This window comes from Acartia tonsa, chromosome 8 (genome assembly GCF_053477335.1).
Source record: "Acartia tonsa isolate MP-2025a chromosome 8, ASM5347733v1, whole genome shotgun sequence".
NCBI lineage: Eukaryota > Metazoa > Arthropoda > Copepoda > Calanoida > Acartiidae > Acartia > Acartia tonsa.
In genome coordinates, this window is record NC_137267.1 from 7,950,729 (window position 1) to 7,957,426 (window position 6,698).

The window sequence follows — 6,698 nt, forward strand, 5'->3', positions numbered from 1 at the left end:
CTATTAATATAGGCTGCTTATTTTTTTGAAAATTTATTTATACAATTTTTTATTAAAGGATTTAAAAGAAAAAGACAATGACATATGGAATTATTTACATCCCCAATGATGATAAAAATCAACCCTTCTGTAGACTAAAATTATTAGTTGAAACGTTTGGGGACTAGAGTAGTAAAAAGCTGAATATCCCTCCCTTTCATATTTTATTGGTAGCTTAAATAATAGGATACTCCTACGACATTAAGTAGTAAGGTTTTGTGACTATTTGTTAAGATCCTACTAAATACTGTGCTGGTTGAGTATACTATTTAGAAGAAGCTTTTATTAGGTCCTGGGCAGGCTTTCAGCTATTTTCCACTAAAATTCTAGATGTCCTAGAGGTTAATACGCAGCCACAAGTGGAAAAAGTATTTTTATAAATCTAACTAAGAAAATAATTTACATAACATCATAGCGTTTCTGGATCTGATAGGTTTGATGAAATTACGTTTCAGGTGAAAATATTGTTTTTCATCGAGACTACTCAATAATGTTTAAGTTGTTTATTTGTTTTTATCATATGTACTTTTAACATTTCTTCTTCTTTTTTGTTCATCTCTCATCCTTAAAATATATTATATCTATTTTAAAATCAAACAGCAAATAACACCGAGGTAAAAATCACAAAACCTTTCAAATTTTAGATTTTTATTTGAGTTATTTTTATTGCTTTGTATTGTGTGTTACAATACAAAGCCTACGGCACCCCCAAATTCGTTTGGGGGGGGGGGGAGTAATCACCCCTTTACCCCCCCCCCTTGGACGTCCTTGAGTAGATCTCTAAATTTTGTATGTCAATTGCTTTAATATAGTACAATATTGTACGTACGTATCCACGTTATACCCCATTAAAGCAACTGCCATGCAAAATTTTAGATTCTTAAAACTCACACTTTTACGGAATTTTAGCACCTACCTCCCCCTTTACAGATTTGAACTTAACTAGACACTCAAACATCTACAATGCAATGTGTTTTCTTTTCCATACTGGAATAAAACCGTCAAATCTTAATGGGGAACAAGTTTTAGAGTTACATAAATCTAGACTTAACTGATTCTTTTTTATTATAAAATTCGACCTGTATAGAAATTATATAATATTTTAAAATCTTGTTTCAACATTGTTGAATATTATCATATGATATATCAGTATGGGCTAATAGGCACAGCTTAAATAAAACAAGAATGGAAACATGCATTGATAGAGTTTGGTTAATTTTCAATTTCAATTGAATGATTGGCGTCTTAACAAACTAAAAATAAAAATGAACTGATTACGGGCATGGCTTTAGCTATATATTACAGGGAAACAGTATCAAAATCATGGGCGTCGAACCGGGGGTATTTTAGGATTAACCTAACCCCTGTCCTTTCTTATGATTACTTATATTTGCTTTAAATGGTGTTTTTAAGGGGGTTATACCCCCCCCCCCCCCCTAGACAACGTTATCAGTACCAATAAAAATATTAAAAGAAAATTATTTACGACCAAAAAAAATAATCTAAAGCTATCCCTGGTAATTTTTTTAATTGAAGTTGTCCTTGTTTTCAAACCCGTTCATGATTTTCTATTCAACAACTGTTTTATAAAAGTTTAGTAATGGGTTAATTATTACATATATTATATCTGTGTCAAGCTTAATTATATAAAAAGAAAATTGGATTATCTTTCAAAAATGATAAATTTATTAAAATAATAAATTAAAATTGCCTTGATTTTGTAATTTAGACAAAAAAATCAACACGGAATTGGGGTTATATAATTACATATACTTGTGAGTCTTATAATAATAGCAGAAAGTTGTTTACAAAATAAAAATTACACAACTCAAATCAGCTGATTTCAAAACAAGGTTCCCGCATTTTTCAAAAATATATAATTGCGGATTTTTTTTTTTATATTTAGATTAATAAACTAACTTTCCAATCTAGGAGTAAAATTCGGCACCATCCCAGTTGAGGAGTGAGATTCTACCCCATGTGAAAAAATAAACCCCCCCCCCCCACCATCTGTCAAAATAAACCCCCCCCCCCGGCATCATGTGATTTGTACCCCATCTTAAATTTTGGTCCCTGTAATTTTCAATGTATAAAACAAAGCTTGGTGGTAATAAACTATGAGTTATAGGGATAAAATATTACATATGGGGTAAGTATATAAAATATGGGGAACAAAAATCACACATGGAGGTCCAAAAATTAATATGGGGTCATTTTTTCATGATGGGGTAGCTTCAAGTGCTTATATCTGGAGAACCGTAAGAGATAGAGGCCTAGTTGCTTGACTGTGGTAACTCAGATTTACACAAGGAAGCCATTTATGCACATGGGGTGTCAAAATTTGATATGGGGTATTTTTTTCATGATGGGGTGTCAAAATTTCATATGGGGTATTTTTTTTCATGATGGGGTAGTTTCAAGTGCTTATATCTGGAGAACTGTAAGAGATAGAGGCCTAGTTGCTTGACTGTGGTAACTCAGATTTACATAAGGAAGCCATTTATGCACATGGGGGACCAAAATTTGATATGGGGTATTTTTTTCATGATGGGGGTAGTTTTAAGTGCTTATATCTGGAGAACCGTAAGAGATAGAGGCCTAGTTGCTTGACTGTGGTAACTCAGATTTACATAAGGAAGCCATTTATGCACATGGGGGACCAAAATTTGCTATGGGGTATTTTTTTCATGATGGGGGTAGTTTCAAGTGCTTATATCTTGAGAACCGTAAGAGATAGAGGCCTAGTTGCTTGACTGTGGTAACTCAGATTTACACAAGAAAGCCATTTATGCACATGGGGGACCAAAATTTGATATGGGGTATTTTTTTCATGATGGGGGTAGTTTCAAGTGCTTATATCTTGAGAACCGTAAGAGATAGAGGCCTAGTTGCTTGACTGTGGTAACTCAGATTTACACAAGGAAGCCATTTATGCACATGGGGGACCAAAATTCGATATGGGGTATTTTTTTCATGATGGGGGTAGTTTCAAGTGCTTATATCTGGAGAACCGTAAGAGATAGAGGCCTAGTTGCTTGACTGTGGTAACTCAGATTTACATATGGAAGCCATTTATGCACATGGGGGACCAAAATTTGATATGGGGTATTTTTTTCATGATGGGGGTAGTTTCAAATGCTTATATCTTGAGAACCGTAAGAGATAGAGGCCAAGTTGCTTGACTGTGGTAACTCAGATTTACACAAGGAAGCCATTTATGCACATGGGGGACCAAAATTCGATATGGGGTATTTTTTTCATGATGGGGGTAGTTTCAAGTGCTTATATCTGGAGAACCGTAAGAGATAGAGGCCTAGTTGCTTGACTGTGGTAACTCAGATTTACATATGGAAGCCATTTATGCACATGGGGGACCAAAATTTGATATGGGGTATTTTTTTCATGATGGGGGTAGTTTCAAGTGCTTATATCTTGAGAACCGTAAGAGATAGAGGCCTAGTTGCTTGACTGTGGTAACACAGATTTACACAAGGAGGCCATTTATGCACATGGGGGACCAAAATTGGATATGGGGTATTTTTTTCATGATGGGGGTAGTTTCAAGTGCTTATATCTTGAGAACTGTAAGAGATAGAGGCCTAGTTGCTTGACTGTGGTAACTCAGATTTACACAAGAAAGCCATTTATGCACATGGGGGACCAAAATTTGATATGGGGTATTTTTTTCATGATGGGGGTAGTTTCAAGTGCTTATATCTGGAGGACCGTAAGAGATAGAGGCCTAGTTGCTTGACTGTGGTAACTCAGATTTACATAAGGAAGCCATTTATGCACATGAGGGACCAAAATTTGATATGGGATATTTTTTTCATAATGGGGGTAGTTTCAAGTGCTTATATCTTGAGAACTATAAGAGATAGAGGCCTAGTTGCTTGACTGTGGTAACTCAGATTTACATAAGGAAGCCATTTATGCACATGGGGGACCAAAATTTGATATGGGGTATTTTTTTCATGATGGGGGTAGTTTCAAGTGCTTTTATCTGGAGAACCGTAAGAGATAGAGGCCTAGTTGCTTGGCTGTGGTAACTCAGATTAAATTAAGGAAGCCATTTATGCACATGGGGATACATAAATTAATATGGGGTCATTTTTCTCTGATGGTGGGTAAAAATTGAATATAGGGGCCAATTTTTTATGATGCAGTTGGGGGGTGAAATCAGGTTAGGTTAGGTCAGATCAGGTCATGTTAGGTAAAGTAATATTAAGGGAAAGGGAAAGGCCCCCTTGCAGGGGTTGGGTTAGGTTGAAATGGGTCAGGTTAGGTTAAGTTAGGTTAGGTTAGGTTAAAATGGGTTAGGTTAGGTTAAGATGGGTTAGGTTAGGTTAAGATGGGTTAGGTTAGGTTAAGATGGGTTAGGTTAGGTTAAGTTAGGTTAGGTTAGGTTAAAATGGGTTAGGTTAGGTTTTTAGGTTAGGTTTGGTTGGGTTAGGTTAGGTTAAGTTAGGTTAGTTTAAGATTGAGTAGCCCTGCAGGGCTACTCAATATTACCTAACCTAACCTAATTACCTAGGTTGGGTTTGGTTCGGTTAGGTTAGGTTAGATCAAGTTAGGTTAGTTTAAGATTGAGTAGCCCTATTAAATTTCAATACCCCATGTGCATAAATGGCTTCCTTATGTAAATCTGAGTTACCACAGTCAAGCAACTAGGCCTCTATCTCTCACGGTTCTCCAGATATAAGCACTTGAAACTACCCCCACCAGGAAAAAAATACCCCATATCAAATTTTGGTCCCCCATGTGCATAAATGGCCTCCTTGTGTAAATCTGTGTTACCACAGTCAAGCAACTAGGCCTCTATCTCTTACGGTTCTCAAGATATAAGCACTTGAAATTACCCCCATCATGAAAAAAATACCCCATATCAAATTTTGGTCCCCCATGTGCATAAATGGCTTCCATATGTAAATCTGAGTTACCACAGTCAAGCAACTAGGCCTCTATCTTTTACGGTTCTCCAGATATAAGCACTTGAAACTACCCCCATCATGAAAAAAATACCCCATATCGAATTTTGGTCCCCCATGTGCATAAATGGCTTCCTTGTGTAAATCTGAGTTACCACAGTCAAGCAACTAGGCCTCTATCTCTTATGGTTCTCAAGATATAAGCACTTGAAACTACCCCCATCATGAAAAAAATACCCCATATCAAATTTTGGTCCCCCATGTGCATAAATGGCTTCCTTATGTAAATCTGAGTTACCACAGTCAAGCAACTAGGCCTTTATCTCTTACGGTTCTCCAGATATAAGCACTTGAAACTACCCCCATCATGAAAAAAATACCCCATATCAAATTTTGGTCCCCCATGTGCATAAATGGCCTCCTTATGTAAATCTGAGTTACCACAGTCAAGCAACTAGGCCTCTATCTCTTACGGTTCTCCAGATATAAGCACTTGAAACTACCCCCATCATGAAAAAAATACCCCATATCAAATTTTGGTCCCCCATGTGCATAAATGGCTTCCTTGTGTAAATCTGAGTTACCACATTCAAGCAACTAGGCCTCTATCTCTTACGGTTCTCAAGATATAAGCACTTGAAACTACCCCCATCATGAAAAAAATACCCCATATCAAATTTTGGTCCCCATGTGCATAAATGGCTTCCTTTTGTAAATCTGTGTTACCACAGTCAAGCAACTAGGCCTCTATCTCTTACAGTTCTCAAGATATAAGCACTTGAAACTACCCCCATCATGAAAAAAATACCCCATAGCAAATTTTGGTCCCCCATGTGCATAAATGGCTTCCTTATGTAAATCTGAGTTACCACAGTCAAGCAACTAGGCCTCTATCTCTTACGGTTCTCCAGATATAAGCACTTAAAACTACCCCCATCATGAAAAAAATACCCCATATCAAATTTTGGTCCCCCATGTGCATAAATGGCTTCCTTATGTAAATCTGAGTTACCACAGTCAAGCAACTAGGCCTCTATCTCTTACGGTTCTCCAGATATAAGCACTTGAAACTACCCCATCATGAAAAAAAATACCCCATATGAAATTTTGACACCCCATCATGAAAAAAATACCCCATATCAAATTTTGGTCCCCCATGTGCATAAATGGCTTCCTTGTGTAAATCTGAGTTACCACAGTCAAGCAACTAGGCCTCTATCTCTTACGGTTCTCCAGATATAAGCACTTGAAGCTACCCCATCATGAAAAAATGACCCCATATTAATTTTTTGACCTCCATGTGTGAGTTTTAACCCCTTGCTTCAATGTTAATATCATAGCATTGTTTGCTACCCCATCTGTGTTTCTCAACCACTAATTATGTTTGATGACATCCAGAAAAATGTATATTATGTAGTTCAATAATCTGCCACTAGATGTTCCTATTTCAAACAAACTATTGTTTTTTTTTCTTCAATGGAGCCAAATTTTTATCTTAAAATATTAGGTAAAGTAAAGTATTAGAATATGTTGGTGATTTAGTATAAAAAAGTCTTAAAAGAGAAATAAAAAAAATAAATAGAGGCATTTTTAAATTTTATTCAAAATATAGGAAAATATAGAAGAGTGAAAGGCATAGCTTCACTACAGTGGAGCATGGTAGCTTATGCTACCCTAATATAAATTCTTTCGCGCGAGGCTCACCTCGCAAACCCCTCTAGACTCTCCCCC